The sequence below is a fragment of the Cnephaeus nilssonii genome (genome assembly GCF_951640355.1).
Source record: "Cnephaeus nilssonii genome assembly, chromosome: 6".
Taxonomy (NCBI): Eukaryota; Metazoa; Chordata; class Mammalia; order Chiroptera; family Vespertilionidae; genus Cnephaeus; species Cnephaeus nilssonii.
In genome coordinates, this window is record NC_137077.1 from 105,382,998 (window position 1) to 105,404,353 (window position 21,356).

Genomic DNA, 21,356 nt, shown 5'->3' on the forward strand with positions numbered 1-21,356 from the left:
TTCTATGAAGCCAGCATCACCCTAATACCAAAACCAGATAAAGACAACACAATGAAAGAGAATTATAGGCCAATATCCCTCATGAAAATAGATGCCAAAATCCTCAACAAAATTCTAGCAAATTGAATCCAGCAGTACATCAGAAAGATCATGCACCATGGCCAAGTGGGATTTATCCCAGGGATGCAAGGATGGTACAATATCCGCAAATCAATAAACGTGATACACACATAAACAAATTGAGAGATAAAAACCACATAGTCATATCACTTGATGCAGAAAAAGCATTTGACAAAAATCCAACATCCATTTTTGATAAAAACTTTCAGCAAGGTGGGAATAGAAGAATCATAACTCAACATAATAAAAGCCATATATGACAAACCTACAGCCAACATCATACTCAATGGACAAAAACTAAACTCATTTCCCCTGAGAACAGGAACAAGACAGGGATGCACACTCTCACCACTCCTGTTCGACATAGTACTGGAAGTATTAGCCATTGCGATTAGACAAGAAGAAGAAATAAAAGGCATCCAAATTGGAAAAGAATAAGTAAAACTCTCCTTATGCGCAGATGACATGATATTGTACATAAAAAACCCGAAAGACTCCACCAAAAAACAAAGAGATTTAATAAATGAATTCGGCAATGTAGCAGGATACAAAATTACACCAAGAAATCTATGGCATTTCTATACACCACTAGTGAACTTACAGAAAGAGAGACTAAAAAAACTATGCCATTTACCATCACACCAAAAAAAATTAAGATACCTAGGAATAAACTTAACTAAGGAGGTAAAAGACCTATATGCAGAAAACTACAGGACACTGAAAAAAGAGATAGAGGAAGACATAAACAGATGGAAGAACATACCATGTTCATGGATTGGTAGAATCAACATCATTAAAATGTCCATACTACCCAAAGCAATCTACAGATTCCATGTACTCCCCATTAAAATACCAACGGCATATTTCACAGACCTAGAAAGAACTCTCCAAAAATTCATCTGGAATAAAAAAAGACCCTGAGTAGCCACAGCAATCCTGAGAAAGAAGAATAAAGTAGGTGGAATCTCAATACCAGGTATCAAGCTGTACTACAAAGCCACTGTTCTCAAAACAGCCTGGTACTGGCACAAGAACAGACATATAGAACAGTGGAACAGAACAGAGAACCCAGAAATCAGCCCAAGCCATTATGCTCAATTAATATTTGACAAAAGAAGAAAGAGCATACAATGTAGTCAAAACAGTCTCTTCAGTAAATGGTGTTGAAAAATTGGACAGATGCATGCAAATAAAATGAAACTAGACCACCAACTTACACCATACACAAAAATAAACTCAAAATGGAAAAAGGACTTAAATGTAAGATGAGAACCCATAAATATCTTAGAAGAAGCCATCGGCAGCAAAATAGCGGACATTTGTCATAACAATATCTTTACCAATACAGCTCCTAGGGCAATGGAAACTAAGGAGAAAATAAACAAATGGGACTACATCAAAATAAAAAGCTTTTGCACAGCAAAAGAAACCAACAACAAAACAACAAGAAAGCCCTGTGCATGGGAGAACATATTTGCCAATGTTATCTCCGATAAGGGTTTAATCTCCAAAATCTACAGAAAACTCAAACAACTTAACAAAAGGAAGATAAACAATCCAATCAAAAAATGGGTAAAGGACCTAAATAGACACTTTTTGAAAGGGGACATACAGAAGGCCAAGAAACATATGAAACCATGCTCAAAGTCACTAGTCATCTGAGGGATGCAAATCAAAACAGCAATGAGGTACCATCTCACACCTGTCAGAATGGCTATCATCAACAAATCAACAAATGACAAGTGCTGGTGAGGATGTGGAGAAAAAGGAACCCTCGTGCACTGCTGGTGGGAATGCAGACTGGTGCAGCCACTGTGGAGAACAGTTTGGAGTTTCCTCAAAAAACTAAAAATAGAACTCCCATTTGACCCAGTGATCCCACTTCTAGGAATATATCCCAAGAAACTAGAAACACCAATCAGAAAGGATATATGCATCCCTATGTTCATAGCAGCACAATTTACAATAGCTAAAATTTGGAAACAGCCTAAGTGCCCATCAGCAGATGAGTGGATTAGAAAACTGTGGTACATCTAGTATACACAATGGAATACTACACAGCTGTTAAGAAGAAGGAATTTTTACCATTTGCAACAGTATGGATGGACATGGAGAGCATTATGCTAAGTGAAATAAGCCAGTCAGTGAAAGATAAATATCACATGATCACACTCATTTGTGGAATGTAAAGAACATAATAAACTGATGAACAAAAATAGATACAGAGACAAAGAAGCATCAAACAGACTTTGAAACTTTAACAGGAAGGCAGGGGAGGGCTGGGTGGGCATAAGAGATCAACCAGAGGACTTGTATGCATGCATATAAGCATAACCAATAGACACAGACACTAGGGAGGTGAGGGCATGTGCTGGGTTTGGGGGTGTCCAGGGAGGAAGGTCAATGGGGGGAAAAGGAGACATATGTACTACTATTTTTAATGCTTTAAACAGAAAAAAAAATAAGAAAAGAAAAAACAAAAACTAGCCACACACAAAAAAGTAAGTAAAACATCAATAGCAAATAAAGAACATTTCATAAATTGAAGGTTAATTCAATATTTAAGAACTAGTAGCCTGGTGCATGGATTCGTGCACATTGAAACAATAATAATTAGAGGAAATATTTTAATATTGCTATTTGCACTTTCTCTGTAATGGAAGTGTCAGAGCCGCCGCTGGTTGCCATCTGCGGAGCAATCGGCAGGGCGATCGGGGCCCCTACTAGCACCTGCATTGGCCTGGTGCTGCCCGCTCACCTGCTCTGCCATCCCACTGCGCTCCCTCTCTCATTGGCGGCCCATTGGGGCCAGCAGTGCCTCCACTGCCACCCGCTTCCAGCACTGGGTTGCAACACCTGCCATGTTCTGCGCCACCCCCTGTGGTCAGCACACATCATGGCAAACTGTTGAATTCCAGGTTGAACTCCCGGTCAAGGGGACAATTTGCGTATTAGGCTTTTATTATATAGGATGAATGCTCGTTAGATTCCACATATATGTGAAATCATATGATACTTGTCTTTCTCTGATTGGCTTATTTTACTTAGCATGTGGAATTTAATGAACAAAATAAACAAATAAAATAGAAACAAACTCATAGATACATAGAATAGACTGAAAGCTGTCACACACAAGGGTATTAGGAGACTGGATGAAGAAGGTGAAAGGATTAAGCAAAGAAAAAAACTCATGGACAGAGACAACAGTATGGTGATTACAAGAAGAAAAGGTGGTGAGGGAAGAGAGATGAGGATTAAGGATGATGGAGGAGATTTGACTTGGTGGGTGAACACACAATACAATATACATATAATGTATTATAGAATTGTATACCTGAAACCCATATAATTTTATTAACCAATGTCACCCCAATAATTTTTTTAAAAAATGAATGTAATCACTTATTATGAACAAACTTAAGAAAAACAATATGACTATCTCAATTGATACAGGAAAAGAATGGTACAAATTCAACATTCAATCATCACATGTGCTTTCATTGCAGCAGGGATAGAAGAGAACTTCCATATTCTGATCAAGTGCATTTCAATAAAGCTTAAAACTAACAGCACACTTCATAGTAAAAGACAGCTTCCCCAAGATCTGGCATTTGACAAGGATGCTGTCTCCTCACACCAAGCATGGAGTGCTTTGGTTGTGGCCCAGGAAAGTGAGGGAAGAAGGTGACCACTAAGAGTGACCACTTGGAGTGACTGTGAGCTGGGGAATGGTCAAGGAGGCCACAATCTAGAGGAAATGCAGGCATCCCAGTGATGATGCAGTGCACGTACTTAATGTCCTAGAAAACACCACGCCCCCTCTCCCCTCAGCATGGTGGTCCTCATGTGGGGCTGTGCCTGATAAAGAAATGAGGGCACAGGCTGAGGACAGTTGGTCCAGAGCCTAGCTGTCCAAAGATCCATAAACCATGCAGTAGTGAGAGCTGTCACCTTGCCAATAGGGGGAGGGGCCAGCCAGCCAATCTCCTGCAGCCCCTCCCCCTGCCCAGCCCCACCCCAGATCAGACCCCCACCCCAATCAGGGACAGGGCCGCCGGCCAACTGCCTGCCTCCTGGGATCCTGCCATCTTGAATCTCTTGCAATTACTTGTTGATGGTGAATTACTGTCTAGCGGTTGTTTATTGGCCTCTGCACCTTTCTTTTTATGCATATTCTCTGGTCATTTTTCTTGGGTCATTTTTACTTAATCATTTAAAAGTGTGGTTTTTTAAAAATCTATATATATAAAAAGCCAGTGACCGGAACACGGGACCGAACGACCGGTCACTATGATACCCACTGCGGCCAGGGAACCAGCCCAATTGATGGGTGGGACCAGCTGGCCTACCTCCCGTGGCCCCTCCCCCCATCCGGTCCGCCCCTAATCACTCCCCACCCCAATAGGGGGTGGGGCTAGCCAGTCAATCTCCTGTAGCCCCTCCCCCTGCCCAGCCCCACCCCAGATCAGCCTCCCACCCTGATCAGGGGCAGGGCCACCAGCCAACCTCCCACAGCCCCTCCCCTGGCCACTGACCCTTAATCAGCCCCCCACCCCAATCAGGGGCAGGGTCCACCAGCCAATCGCCTGTGGCCTCTCCCCCCAGCCGGCCCGCCCATAATCGGCCCCAATCAGGGCCAGCCAGCCAACCTCCGGCTGTCTCCTCCTCCCAACAGGCCTGGTCCCAATCTGCCCCTACTGGGGCCGGACCAGCGGGGCCCCACCAGTGCATGTATTTGTGCACTGGGCCTCTAGTATTCTATAAATCTATTGGCTCATTTATCTTGTTTATACTTGTTTATCATTTATCTTGTTTATCTTGTATATACTTGTTTACTTTTTCAGTCTTAATCATTTGATTTTATTTTCTCTTTTATTCTTGCTGGTTCACAGTCATCATATGATTTTATATAATGAATCTCATTTACTAGTTACTAGTATAATCGTTTTGGATTCTAGTGAATTGTCCATGTTTATAAAAATGTCATCCACAATAATAATAATTTTATTGTTTAAAAGTTGATCCTTATGCTTTTGCATTTCTTATTTTTCATGCTTTATTTCCCTAACTATACTTTTAGTATAGTATTGAATAGAAGTAATAAAAGCTGGCAACATTGTGTCTACAGGGAAACAGCTTTCAATAATTCTGGACAATTAAGATGTTGTTTTAGGTACATTTTAGAAAAGCAATCCAGTAAGGAAGTTGCCTTCTTTTATGATTTTGTTAGAGTTGTTTCTATATCTAACTGTTGCATTTTATTACATGCTTTTTTTTACATTTACTCTAACTGATCATATGATTTTTCTTCTTGTATTTCTCTGGTAATGAAATGTTTTATATGATTTCTTATTGTATTTCAACCACCCTTGCATATTCTAGAATATAGCACTTTGCATTGTTCTGTTTTCCTGTATGGCTTAATTCATATGATATTTTGTTCAGACTATCTTTATGAAAGCCATGCCCTATACTTTGTTTTCTACTGTCCTGTTGGGATTATGTTGTCAATGTAATGGTGGCCTCACTAAAGAAAATAAAAATAAACCCCCCTGTTTTTCTCTGAATTGGTTTTTCTTATTTTTAATTGTTTAAAATATTTCATAATTACTGGCTTGGAGTTTTGCTTGTGGAAAGTTTTTGTTGTTGTTATAGTAAGTTGGTTTAACTTTTTAATAATTGACTCAATTTACTTAGTAGATATATGAGTTTTCCTATTTTATGTTTTTGTATCAGTTTGGTACACTGATTTTTATAATATGATGAATTTTTACCTCTATTGTCTATTTACTAGTCCTAAGTATTTTACAAAATTTTCTAAGTATCTTGTTAAGGTCTAGGCTCTGTAGAAAAATACTTCATGTGATTTCTGATACTGGCCATTGTGTTTCTTCTCTTATTCTTTCCCTTATACAGTTTTGCTGGTTGGTTTATTAACTTTATTAACATTTTTTAAAATAAACAACTTTTAGCCAGATTTGGTTCTATTGTATCTTTTCTTCTTTCATTGATTCTTATCTTTATTATTGCTTTTATTCTGTATTTTTTCAATTGATTCTTCTTTTTAAATTTCTTATATGAAACCTGAGATTATTGATTTTCTGTCTTCATTCCTAACATAATCATTTAAGGATATACAGTTTCCTTCTAAGCACAGATTTAGGTGTCACTTTTTGTCTTTCCTAGTGTATTTTCAAACCCTGCATTTGCCAGCCTTGTCTGTCTCACGATGTCTCCAGCCCATGTGCCTGCCATCATGTTTACTTTCATGTCTCTAAGCCCATATCTTTTGTCCATTGTCACCATTGCAGCCCATGTCTGCACTTTTGTGTTGTCATGTTTTTCTATCCTTTCTCTCTAATCCAGCTCCCAAAAATTTCCATTCTTCTTCCTGTAGCCCACACCAACTCACATGAGTGTCTTCCTGTCCCTAAAACCCATTTCAGGCAACTAGTGTCATTCTCCACTGTGCCTGCAGCACTTATCTGTTCTTGAGTATCTCTGTCTCCGGTGCCTGCATTTGATTCCAGACCTCATTTGTTTCATTCCATGTATCTGTAACCCATTCCATCTCTAAATACTCAAAAGCTATATATTCTGTGTTGAAGTGCCTCTATTTATTTGACTAGTTTTTGTCTGTATTTGCATGGGTCTATTTGTGGACTCTCTATTCTGTCCCATTTATCTATGTTTCTGTTTGTTTTAAAATATCATGCTCTATTGATGATTATAGCTTTGTAATTAATTTTTATTTTGCAAAGTGTTCGTTTATCAACTTGGTTTTAGGCAGTATTGTCTACACTACTCAAGTTTTAAAATGAGTTTGTTAATATCTACAAAATAGCTTGGTGACATTTTTAATGGGTTTGAACTAGATCTTCATATAAATTTAAAAACAATTGACATCTTAATATTGTGGCTCTTTATCAGGAACAAGGAACATATCTTGATTTATTTTTCTTTCATTGCTTTCATGAGTGATTAATATTTTTTTCTTACAGCGTTGTGTAAATATTTATTGGATTTATGCTTGAGGATTTCTTTTTTGTTGTTTATTATAAATGGTGTTGTTTCATATTCCAATTACTTCTAACTGGTATATAAAAAACAAAATGTTTATATTGTCTTTAAACTTAGCTTCATGTTATGTCTCTAAATTTCCCTTTGGGAACAGAACAGTGGCTTCTTTCTCTGTTAGAACTTTTCCAGTTGTGGCATTGCTAATCTGAATATTGAAATTCAGTAATTCACCAGGATCTCCAATAAAGGACATAGCCACCAGAGAACTAGGTTTGAGCTTCTTGCACTTCACTGCCATGGCTATCAGGGAGTACACAACCCAACATTTCTGGATCATATTGAGCTCTGTGAGGTTTGCCCATATACCTCTATAGAGAATCCACATAAGGACAAGAGCTTATGTTTCCTCAGGAGGATGAGACTCTGCTGCAGCTTCCAAACTTGGGGTGGCGTACCCCTGAGGAAAAGCTTCTGATCCAGGGCCCTGAAGGCTGAAGAGGGGACTTTGCCACAGCTTTTATGAGATGTTTTTCTATATAATAAATACAAAACCTTTCATTTTCTATAAAATTTTAATTGCTTTATTCTTCATTTTCCCATGTCATGTAATGTATGTATGTATGTATGTATGTACATATGTACATATGTATGAATGTATGTATGTATGTATTGCTATTGTGGTAATATTGGTATCCAGGAGTCTCTATTTTCCAGGTGTACATTAGAATTTGATATTTGTGTACCCTTCCTAGTAAGTCTCGTTGCAATCCATCACCATATAACTCCATCCTCTTCCTCCCTCCTATCCTCCCCCAAACCCACTTATCATTTCAACAAGAATTAATTTCAATCCCTGGCCAGTGTTGCTAAATAATTAGAGTGTTGACCCATGCACCAAAGGGTCATGGGTTTGATTCCCCGACAAGGGCACATACCTGGGTTGAAGATTTGATCCCCATCCCAGTCGGGGCACATGTGTAAGACAACAAATTGATGTCTCTCTCTCCCTCTTTCTCTCTTTCTTTTTCTCTCCCCTCCCTCCTTTCCTTCCATTCTCTCTAAAAATCAATGGAAAAAATATCCTTGGGTGAGGATTAAAAAAAAAAGAATTAATTTCAAAATGATTCATTTATGAGGGTTTTTAAGTGTTCAATTCATATATATTGTATTATATTTTACTGATATTATTGAGAGAAATCACAATACAGTTTCAGATAGAGAACAATACATATACAGTCAATAAATTAATATAAAAATGTGGACCTAAATAAATAATTTTAAAATAAATTAAGAAGCAGCAAAAACAAAATTTGCCCTGCTCATCTCCCATGGAGCCATGTCTTAGACCGAGGCAAAGGAAAAAGGTTGCACTCCAATACATTCTTCCACTCATTTGTATTTGTTAATGTCTACAACTTTAAAGTAATTTAAAAATAGAAAAGTGTATTCAAATTCACAATATTCTTTTAATTTCAATATTTTATTTATTTCAAAAATTATTATCCTTTAAGTTTCCTAGCTTCAAAAAAAAAACTAACTTAGGCTTTTCAAAATGGCCACTGAATAAGTGGACATGCCCTATGCCTTCTCACGGAGCAGATAGAAGGAACAACTAAATCGAATACCATCCGCCCGGAATTGGTGAATTAAATACAGCTGGTGAGACAATCGCAGCCAGAAAGGACAGAGGGTGCCTGGAGAACGGTAGGATCGGGGACCTGAGCTAGAGAGAGAGATGCCCAACCACCGACATGAGAGAGTCAGAAGGAACCTGTGCTGCACCAAGTTAATGTCCCATGGGGACACATGTAACACTCGACTGTGGAAGGAAGTCCACAGGGCTGCTGGAAGCTGGGGAATCTAGATCTAAGTTCACAGCCACAAGAGGCTGCGCCCAGAAAGGCAGCCTGAAGAATTGCCTGAGACACATGGTACTGGGGGTGGGGGTAGAAACTTGTAGTGGCATGGTTCTTTTGTCTTTATATTTTCCCTGCTTTTATTCACTAAACCCAGTTCATAGGACCTTTCAATTACAAACGCTCACTGAGGCTGCGATGCAGGTGGAAGTGCAGTTTTGTGGAGGCTGGGGAGAGGCTTTGGAGAGGAGCAGGACAGGGAGAGGTGACCAGGAATCTGGCCCTGGGACATTCTGGACCCTCCAATCATAAGCAGTCATTTTTCTTCTAAAGAGCCAGCCCCTCCCAGAAGCACCCACAGGACAACTAGTGCAGCCACACCCAGCCTCGAGCTTTGCATAGTAAATGAAGAATGTGAATAGTCCCAGGGAGCCCTGGGGGACTGGGTTGAGAGGCTGTTTGGTCCCAGAAACCAATAAAGCAACACCCCCTCCTAAAGCCTGTGTCAGAAATAGATGCTTGTGTAAATAAGACTGAAAGCAGGCAGACAAACAAAGCAAGCAGGTTGGTCCCACCTGCCTGCAACCAAGGCTGTGGAGACAAATACAGAGGAATGGAAATCACTGGGAACTTCAACACAGTGCTGATTATCTAACAGGAAACAGAGAAGTGGCAGACAGAACAGTAGAGAGGGGTCTTAAACAATCCCCCATGAGACATTAAAACTCAGCTGAAGCAAACGACACTTAACTTTTTTATTTTTTACTTAAATTTTTTTTCTTTAACCTTCTAATTCTTGTATTATTTTTCTTTATTCTATTTTCATTTGTTACTAGAGGCCTGGTGTACGAAATTCGTGCACGGGAAGTGGGGGTGTATCCCTCAGCCCAGCCTGCACCCTCTTCAATCTGGGACCCCTCAACAGATGTCTGACTGCCCATTTAGGCCTGATCCCACCGGGATCATAGGAGCTGCAGGCCTGGTCCCCCACAACTGCCCTCCCCTGCAGGCCTGGTATCCCCGAACTACCGGGGATCAGGCCTAAATGGGCAGTCAGATATCCCTCTCACAATCCAGGACTGCTGGCTCCCAACCTCTCACCTGCCTGCCTGCCTGCCTGATTGCCCCTCACCACTTCTGCTTGCCAGCCTGATCACTCCCCTGCCAGCCTAATCGACACCTAACTGCTCCCCTGCTGGCCCAATTGCCCCTAACTGCCCTCCCCTATAGGCCTGGTTGCCCCCAACTGCCCTCCCTTGCAGGCCTGGTCCTTCCCAACTGCCTCCCCTGCTGGCTCAGTCGCTCCTAACTGCCCTTCCCTGCAGACCTGGATCCCCCCCAACTGCCCTCCCCTGCAGGCCTGGTATCCCCAAACTACCCTCCCCTGCAGGCCTGGTCCCTCCCAACTGCCCTTCCCTGCAGGCCTGGTTCCCCCAACTGCCCTCCCCAGCGACACAGGACGCCAAGCCTTCCCCCACTCTCCCGCTCAGCCTTCCCCCCACTCTCCAGGTCACTGGGGCGACCCAGGAAGCCCAGCCTTCCCGTTCATCTTCCACTCAGCTCTCCCATCAGGCTTGGCGTCCTGGGTTGCTGTGGCAACCCAGGACTCCAAGCCTTCCCCCCCGGTCTCCACAGGCTCAGTGGCTCTGGCTGGCGCCGCCATTTAGGCCCATCAATTTACATATTCCCTCCTTATTGGCTGTAGGCATGGCCATTTTTATCATGAAGTGATGGTTAATTTGCATGTTACTCTTTTATTAGATAGGATCATTGTTTTATTTGATCTTATTTTTTCTTTTTGTATACACTTTTATTCCTCACTTCTCCCTTTTCCATTGTTTCTCTTCTCCTGTACATGCTTTAGTCTTTCTCTCTCCTTTACAGATCCCTTGTTAAAAATGAATCTTTATCTGCTTTATTGACAGTTATTATTATTGTAGTCTCTGTTGGCTTACTCATATATCTAATTTCCTCTCCCCTGCTCCAAGTCCATGCACCCTTCTCTTTTCTTTTTCTTTGCTGCCCAATTTTTTATGCTTATGTTTTTCCTCACCTCTCTTGCTCTCTTCTTCTCTCCTCATTGCTTAATTAGTTTTACTCACTAAACTCAAGTCTATATGCTTTTTTTCCAAAAATAGATGAATATATGGATAGATAAACTTTTAAAAAGTTTATATCTTTTTATTTTATTACTATTGGCCTGGTGCACGAAATTTTTGCACGGGGGGGAGGAGGGAGTATGTCCCTCAGCTTGGCCTGCACCCACTCCAATATGGGACCCCTCGAAGGATGTCCTACTGCCGGTTTACAGGGATCAGGCTTAAACCAGCCGTCGAACATTCCTCTCGCAATCCAGAACTGCTGGCTCCTAACTGCTCACCTGCCTGCCCGCCTGATTGCCCCTAACCACTCTGCATGCTGGCCTGCTCACCCCCAACTGCCCCCCCATTATCCTGTTCTCCCCCACCTGCCTTCCCCACTGGCCTCCTCGCCCCCAACTCTGCCCCTGCTGGCCAATTCACTCCAAACTGCCCCCTGCTGTCCTGATCACCCCCAACTGACTCCCACTGATGGCATGTTCACCCCCAACTGCCCCCCCTGGTGGTCTGCTCACCCCTAACTGCCCCCCCACCGCCAGCCTGATCACCCCAAACTGCCCTCCCCTCTTGGCCTCTAACCGCCTCTACCTCGGCCCCGCCACCATGGCTTTGTCCAGAAGAACGTCCGAAGGTCTCCCAGGCTAATTAGCATATTACCCTTTTATTAGTATAGATAGAGGCCTGGTGCACAGGTGGGGACTGGCTGGTTTGTCCTGAAGGGTGTCCCGGATGATGGTGGGGATTCCCTTGGGGCATGGGGCAGCCTGGGCGAGGGGCCTGTGGTGGTTTGCAGTCCGGCCACACCCCCATGGGGTGAGGGTCCCCACTGAGGGGGCGTGGCCAACCTGGGTGAGGGGCTGAGGGCTGTTTTCAAGCTGGTCACAGCCCCTTCAGGGTGGGGGTCCCTGCTGAGGTGCCTGGCCAGCCTGGGTGAGGGGCTGATGGCTGTTTGCAGGCTGGCCACATCCCCCAGCGACCCAGATTCCCAGCCCCTCCTTGAGCGGAGGCCAGGACGGGTGAGAAGCTTGGCTTCCTCTTTAGCCAGGGGCAACCCAAGCCTCCTTTTTGCTCCAGCTCCATGGCCGCCACCATCTTTGTTGGGTTAATTTGCATACTCACTCCTGATTGGCTGGTGGGCGTAGTGCAGTGACAATCAATTTGCATGTTTCTCTTTCATTCGTGTAGATTTATTGATTATTTTGTTTTTTACTTTTCTTCTTATCCACTCATTCTCTTTCTATCTTCTCTATACTTAAATGTGGCCATTCCCTTATTCATTCAATTCCATTACTTTACTTTCTAGATATAAGCTATGCATCTACAGCTTCTGCCCCCCCCCTTTTTTTCTGGGTGTTTATTGTCTGCATTTTTTGGTTTATTTGTTTGTTTTGTGGAGTTTTCTCCCCATATATGTATATTTTTCCTCTTCTTTCTTCTACTTTTTCTTTTCTCTCTTACCTTTTTTCCTTTTCTCAATATCATTTTTGCTCTCTCTTCTCTCTCCTAATTCTCTTTTCTCTGGTGGCCACTTTTATTGGGGTTATCGGTGTCATGCGTACATTCATGTTTTGTACCCTTTGTGTCATGTCTTGTCGAGTTGTATTTTGTGCTGTTCAATCAACATTGTAGACAGTAAGCCTCATAACCAGACATCCTGAGAGGAGACTTCATCCATGAATGGGACTATAACACTCAAGACCCAACTATACCAAGAGAACCCAAATACCCCAAGTAGGGGGCATCCCTAGAATACCCAGTCCTAAAGACCTGAGAGATTGCACCACTGGGTCCCACAAAACATCTATATATAAAAAAATTGGGGTGACATAGAAGTTTGATCTAATACATAGAAACAACCACAAAGTAACAGTAAAATGGGGAGACAAAGAAACAACACCCAAATGAAAGAAAAGGAAGAACCATCAGAAAAGGAAGTAAATGAAATGGAGGCAAGCAATTTGTCAGAGAAAGAATTCAGAGCAATGGTTATAAGCACGCTGAAAAGGATGGAAGACAAATTCAACATGTGTAAGAATCAAGAGGAAATGAAGAAGAACCAAGAAGAAATGAGGAATGACATAGCTGCAATAAAGAACACAATGGAAAGTATCAACCATAGACTAGAAGAAATTGAGGACTGCATCAGCGAGCTAGAAGACAAGGTAGGAAAAGACACCCAAGTAGAGCAGCAACTGGAAAATAAACTTTAAAAGCAGGAAAAGAGTCTAAGGGAGCTTTGGGATGACATGGAAAAAAAAACAACATCTGCATAACAGAGGTCCCAGGAGGAGAGGAAATGGAGCAAGGAATAGAAAACCTGTTTGAAGAAATAATGACAGAAAAATTCTCTGATATTGGGAATGAAAAACTCACCCAAGTTCAAGAAGCACAGAGTCCCAAACAAGATGAACCCAAAAAGACCAACACCAAGACACATAATTAAATGAGCAAACACCAACAACAAAGTAAGAAACTTAAAGGCTGCCAAAGAGAGAAACAAAGTTACCTATAAGGAAACTCCCATTAGACTATCAACTGATTTCTCAACAGAAACACATCAGGCCAGAAGGGGATGGAATGAAATATACAAAGTGATGCAAAGCAAGGGACTGAATTCAAGAATACTATACCCAGCAAGGCTATCATTCAAAATTGAAGTTGAAAAAGGAGCTTCATTGACAAAAAAGGCTAAGGGAGTTTATTACCACCAAGCCAGCAATGCAAGAAATGCTAAAGGGGCTGCTATAAAAAGAAGAAATAAGAAAGGAAGAAGAAACACAGGCATAAAGAATAAAAATGGTGACAAACAAGTCCCTATCAATAATAACCTTAACCATAAATGGATTAAATGCTCCAATCAAAAGACATAGGGTAGCTGAATTTATATGAAAACATGACCCATATATCTTCTGTCTACAAAAGACCCACCTCACAACAAGGGACTCACACAGACTGAAAGTGAAGGAATGAAAAAATATCTTTAAGGCAAATGGAAATGAAAAAAAGCTGGGTTATCAATACTTATGTATAGACCTCAAAGTGAAGACCATAACAAGAGACAAGGAAAGCCACTTCATAATATTAAAGGGATCGATATAACAAGAGGATGTAACACTAGTAAACATATATGCACCCAATGCAGGAACACCCAAATACATAAAAAAAACTCCTATAAGATATCAAGGGAGAAATCAACAGCAATCTACACTAATAAAAGAGAAAGATTCAAATTGACTGTACCCGTACCTCCATGATGCCCACCAGCCAATCAGGAGTGCATATGCAAATTAACCCAACAAAATGGCGGGTTAATTTGCATACGTAGGCACGGAGCAATGACTGAAGGCTCCGCCTGAGTGAAGACTGAAGTCTGAACACTGAACACTGAAGGCTCTGCTGTGGCCAGAGCCAAGTCTGAAGGCTGAAGGCTTGGCTCCACTCACAGGCAGGGCCAAACCTGAAGGCTGAAGGCTTGGCTCTGCTGCAGCCCAGGTCCCGGGTGCTGGAGGAAAACTGGTGCCAGCAGCCAGGGGAAGGAAGGCCTATTGCATGAATCTTCGTGCAATTGGCCTCTAGTACAATCATAGTAGGGGACTTGAATACCCCATTGACAACACTGGATAAATGCTCTAAACAAAAAAATCAGTAAAGAAACATCAATCCTAAATGACTTACTTGAACAGATGGACTTAATTGACATCTTCAGGACATTTCACCCCAAAGCTACAGAATATACATTCTTCTTAAGTGTACACATGTTAGGACACAGGCTAAGTCTCTACAAATTAAAGAAGATTGAAATCATATCAAGCATCTTCTCAGATCAAAATGGCATGAAATTAGAAATCAACTACAATAAAAACAATCACAAAAATTCAAACACTTGGAGGCGAAATAGCATGCTATTAAATAATCCTTGGGTTACCAAAGAGATCAAAGTAAAAATAAAAAGCATCCTGGTGACAAATGACAATGAAAATACAGCAATCCAAAATCTATGGGACACAGTGAAAGCAGTCCTGAGAGGGGAAGTTCATAGCTCTACAAGCCCACCTAAAAAAAAAGAAAAGAAAAAATGGTATCAATTATCTAACCCTACAATTTAAAGAATTATAAGAGAGAAACAAGAAAAGCCAAGAGTAAGCAAATGGAAGAAAAAATATATTCAGAGCAGATATAAATGACATAGAGACAAAAAAAAATACAAAAGATCAATACACTCAAGATCTGGTTCTTTGAAAGGATAAAAAATATTGATAAATATCTAGCCAGGCTCACCAAGAAACAGAGAGAAGACCCAAATAAACAAAATCAGAAATGAAAGAGGCGAAGTAACAATAGACCCCACAGAAACACAAATGTTTGTAAAAATATACCATGAACAACTCCCCTCCAACAAACTGGACAATCTAGATGAAATGGACATATTCTTAGAAAAATACAAGCTTCCAAAACTTAATCAAGAAGAATAAAAAACCTGAATAGGCTGATAACTACCAATGAAATTGAAGCAGTAATCAAATATCTTCCAGCAAACAAAAGCCCTGGGCCAGACAGCTTCACAGTGGAGTTTTACCAAACATTCAAAGAAGAACTAAAACTTATCCTCCTCAGACTATTCCAAAAAATTCAAGAGGAAGGCACACTTCCAAGCTCTTTCTATGAATCCAGCATTACCCTAATTCCAAAACCAGATAAAGACACTACAAAGAAAGGGAATTATAGGCCAATATCCCTGATGAACATAGATGCTAAAATCCTCAACAAAATTCTAGCAAATCGGATACAGCATTCCATTAGAAGGATCATATACCATGACCAAGTGGCATTTAATCCCAGAATCAAGGGTGGTACAATATCCACAAGTCAATACATCACATAAAAAACTTGAGAGACAAGTATCATATAATCATATCAATTTATTCAGAAAATGCATTTGACAAAATCCAATACCCTTTCCTGATAAAAACTCTCAATAAAGTGGCAATAGGGGGATCATACCTCAACATAATAAAAGCGTTATGTAAGATACCTAGGAATAAGATTAACTAAGGAGGTAAAAGACCTGTACTCCTAAAACTACAGGACATTGAAAAAAGAGATAGAGGAAGGCATAAACAAATTGAAGAATATACCATGTTCCTGTATTGGTAGAATCAACATCATTAAAATGTCCATACTACTCAAAGCAATCTATAGATTCAATGCAATCCTCATTAAAATACCAATGGCATATTTCACAGACCTAGAAAGAACTCTCCAAAAATTCATCTGGAATTTAAAAAAAAAAACCATCCAGAATAACCACAGCAATCCTGAGAAAGAACAGAGCTGGAGGGATCACAATACCAGATATTAAGCTATATTAAAAAGCCACTGTTCTCAAAACTGCCTGGTACTGGCACAAGAACAGACATATAGACCAATGGAACAGAACAGAGAACCCAGAAATCAACCCAAGCCATTATGCTCAATTAATATTTGACAAAGGAGGCAAGAGCATACAATGAAGTTAAGACAGTCTCTTCAATAAATGGTGTTGGGAAAATTGGTCAGATACAATACAAAAAAATGAAACTAGACCACCAACTTTCACCATACACAAAAATAAACTCAAAATGGATAAAAGACTTAAATATAGATGGGAAATGATAAAAATCTTAGAAGACGCCATAGGCAAAATATCAGACATTGTCATAGCAATATCTTTACCGATACAGATCCTATGACAATGGAAACTAAGGAGAAAATAAACAAATGGGACTACATCAAAATTAAAAGCTTCTGCACAGCAAAAGAAACCATCAACAAAACAACAAGAAAGCCCACTGCATGGGAAAACATATTTGCCAATGTTATCTCCGATAAGGGCCTAATCTCCAAAATTTACAGAAAACTCATACATCTTAACAAAAGGAAGATAAACAATCCAATCACAAAATCAGCAAAGGACCAAAATAGACACTTTTAGAAAGTGGACATACAGAAGGCTAAGAGACATATGAAAACATGTTCAAAGTCACTAATCATCTGAGAGATGCAAATCAAAACAACAATGAGGTACCACCTCACACCTGTCAGAATGGCTATCAACAAATCAACAAACGAGAAGTGCTGATGAGGATGTGAAGAAAAAGGAGACCTCCTGCACTGCTGGTGGGAATGCAGACTGGTGCAGCCACTGTGGAGAACAGTATGGGATTTCCTCAAAAAGTTAAAAATGGAGCTGCCATTTGACCCAGTAATCCCACTTCTATTAATAGATACCAAGAAATCAGAAACACCAATCAGAAAGGACATATGCAGTCCTATGTTCATAGCAGCACAATTTACAATAGCTAAGATTTGGAAACAGCCTAAGTGCCCATCAGCAGATGAGTGGATTAAAAAGCTGTGGCACATCTACACAATGGAATACTATGCTGCTGTAAAAAAGAAAGAACTCTTACCATTCCCAAGAGCATGGATGGAACTGAAGAGCATTATGCTAAGCAAAATAAGCCTGTTGAAGAAATATAAATATCACATGATCTCACTAATTTCTGGAATATAATGAACAACTTAAACTGATGAAGAAAAATAGACCCAGAGACAGAAGCATCGAACAGACCATCAAACCTCAGAGGGAAGGCAGGGAAGGGCGGAGGGAAGGGGTAAGAGATCAAGCAAAGGACTTGTATGCATGCATATAAACATAACCAATGGACACAGACACTAGGGCAGTGAGGGCATGTGCTGGGGGTTTGGGAGTGGGAGTGGTCGGGGAGAGGTCAATGTGGGAAAGGAGACATATGTAATAATTTAAACAATAAGGGATTTTTTTAAATTTAACACCAAAAAATCCATAACATTTTTATATACCAATAATGATCTCTCAGAAAGAGAAACTAAACAAACAATCCCATTCACTATTGCAAAAAAAAAAAAATTAAGATACTTAGGAATAAACCAGAGAGGTAAAAGACCTATACCCTGAAAACTACAGGAAAAAAAGGATAGAGGAAGACATAAACAAGTGGAAGAATATACTGTGTTCATGGATTGGTAGAATTAACATCATTAAAATGTCCATACTACCCAAAGCAACCTATAGATTTAATGCAATCCTTATTAAAATACCAATGGTATATTTCACGGACCTAGAACAAACATTCCAAAAATTTATATGGAACCAAAAAAGACCCTGAATAGTTGCAGCATCCTTGAGAAAGAAGAACACAGTTGGAGGGATCACAATACCAGATATCAAGTTATACTACAAAGCCTGGTTCAAGCATAAGAACAGGCATATAGATCAATGGAATAGAACAGAGAAACCAGAAATCGACCCAGGCCCCTATGCTCAATTAATATTTGACAAAGGAGGCAAGAGCATACACTGGAGCAAAGAGAGTCTCTTTAATAAATGGTGTTGGGAAGATTGGACAGATACATACAAAAAAATGAAACTAGACCACCAACTTATACCATACACAAGAATAAACTCAAAATGGATAAAGGACTTAAATGTAAGATGTGAAACCATAAATGTAAGAAGAAACCATAGACACCAAAATCTCAGACATCTCTCGGAGCATTATGTTTATCGATATATCTCCTAGGTCATGCACCTCGCGAGCCATATGCAGCTCTTTGGCCCCTTGAGTGTGGCTCTTCCACAAAATACCATGGCCTGGGCGAGTCTGTTTTGAAGAAGTGGCATTAGAAGAAGTTTAAGTTTAAAAAATTGGGCTCTCAAAAGAAATTTCAATCGTTGTACTGTTGATATTTGGCTCTGTTGACTAATGAGTTTGCCGATCACTGTCCTAGGACAATGGAAATTAAGGAGAGAAAAAAAAATGGCACTACATGAAAATAAAAAGCTTCTGCACGGCAAAAGAAACCATCATCAAAATAACAAGAGACCCCACTGCATGGGAGAATATATTTGCCAATGATACATCTGATAAGGGGTTAATCTCCAAAATATACAGAGAACTCATACAACTTAACAAAAGGAAGACAAACAATGCGATTTAAAAATGGGCAAAGGTCCTAAATAGATACTTTAAAGTGGACAAACAGAAGGCCAAGAGACATATGAAAAAATGCTCAAAGTCCCTAATCATCCAAGAGATGCAAATCAAAATGACAATGAGATACTACCTCACACCTGTCAGAATGGCTATCACCAACAAATCAACCAACAACAAGTGTTGGTGAGGTTGTGGAGAAAAAGGAACCCTAGTATGTTGCTTGTGGGAATGCAGACTGGTGCAAACACTGTGGAAAACAGTATGGAGTTTCCTCAAGAAATTTAAAATGGAACTTCCATTTGACCCAATCATCCCACTTCTAGGAATATATCCTAAGAAACCTGAAACACATGATCTCACTCATATGTGGAGTCTAATGAACCAAATAAACTGATGATCAAAAATAGACCCATTCCTGGGTCCGGGTGAGGCCGCGCCCCTGGGTCCGGGTGAGGCTGGTTCCCGGGTCCGGGAGAGGCCGAGCGCCCCTGGATCCGGGTGAGGCCACGCGACCCTGGGTCTGGGAAAGGCCACGCGCCCCTGGGTCCGGGTGAGGCCACACGCCCCTGGGTCCAGGTGAGGCTGGGTCACGGGCCCCGGGTGAGGTCGCGCCCCTGGCTCCAGGTGACGCCACGCCCCTGGGTCCGGGAGAGGCCGCATGCCCCTGGGTCCGGGTGAAGCCGGATCCCAGGTCTGGGTGAGGCCGAGCGCCCCTGGATCCGGGTGAGGCCACGCGACCCTGGGTCTGGGAGAGGCCACGCGCCCCTGGGTCCGGGTGAGGCCGGCCACGCGCCCCTGGGTCCGGGTGAAGCTGGATCCCGGGTCCGGGTGAGGCCGTGTGCCCCTGGATCCGGGTGAGGCTGGGTCCGGGGTCCGGGTGAGGCCGTGTGCCCCTGGATCCGGGTGAGGCCACGCGACCCTGGGTCTGGGAGAGGCCACATGCCCCTGGGTCCGGGTGAGGCCACGCGCCCCTGGGTCTGGGGGAAGCTAGATCCCGGGTCCGGGTGAGGCCGTGTGCCCCTGGATCCGGGTGAGGCTGGGTCCCGGGTCCGGGTGACACCGCGCGCACCTGGGTCCAGGTGAGGCCACGCACCCCCTGGGTCAGGGTGAGGCCACGTGCCCCTGGGTCCAGGTGAAGCCGTGCCCCTGGGTCCGGCCGAGACCAAACCAGAGGGAGTCGGACCTGCATTACCACCATTTGTCCACCATCCAGAGCTGAGGGGTCAGTGCCGACATGTACACATAAGGAACTGGTGGACATTGATATTGGGTCTCAAAAGAACTGTTGGTCCAGAAAGAAACTCACTACAGACTGATTCATTTGCCTGTCACCATAACTATTATTGCTCGTCTCACATTCAGTTCTTATAAGTATATCTCTAGTGACACATGATCTCGCTCATCTAGGGGAAATGATGAACAGCATAGACTGATGAACAAGAACAGAACCAGAAACAAGGAGGCATCAATCGGACTATCGGGCCTCAGAGGGAGGATAGGGGAGGGTGGGGGGAGGGGGGTGAGATCAACCAAAGGACTTGTGGGCATGCATATGAGCCTAACCAATGGTTATGTTCAACAGGGGGTTGGGGCATCCATGGGGAGGGGTGTGGGATGGGAATGGGGGGATGAGGACAAATATGTGACACCTTAATCAATAAAGAAATTTAAAAAAAAATAGACCCAGAATCATAGAAGCATGAACACACTCTTGAACCTCAGAGTGAAGTCAGGGGAGGGTGGGTGGGAAGAGATCAACCAATGAACTTGTATGTGTATGTGCATAACCCATGGACACAGACAATGTGGCGGTGAGGGCCTGAGGGTGGGGGGAGGATGGGAGAGGGCTGGAAGAGGTTAATGGGTGAAAAAAAGCGGAACTATGTAATACTTTCAACAATAAAGAAAAAAAGGGGGAAAAAGAAATCTAATGAACAAAATAAACTGGTGAATAAAACAGAATCAGAGACATGGAAGCATGGAACAAACTGATGAATGTCAAAGGGAAGAGGAAGGGGGAATGGAAAGAGATTAACCAAAGATCTTACCTATGGACATCGACAATAGGGTAGTGAAGGCCTGAGGCAGGGTGGGAACTGGGTGAGGGGGGCAAAAGAGGATGGGGGAAGGGGGACATCTTTAATATTCTCAACAATAAAGATTTTTTTAATAAATAAATTAAATTAATTTTTTTAAAAACTGAGGGAGCCACCTGGTCAACCTGATGTGCTCTCCTTACAGCCCCA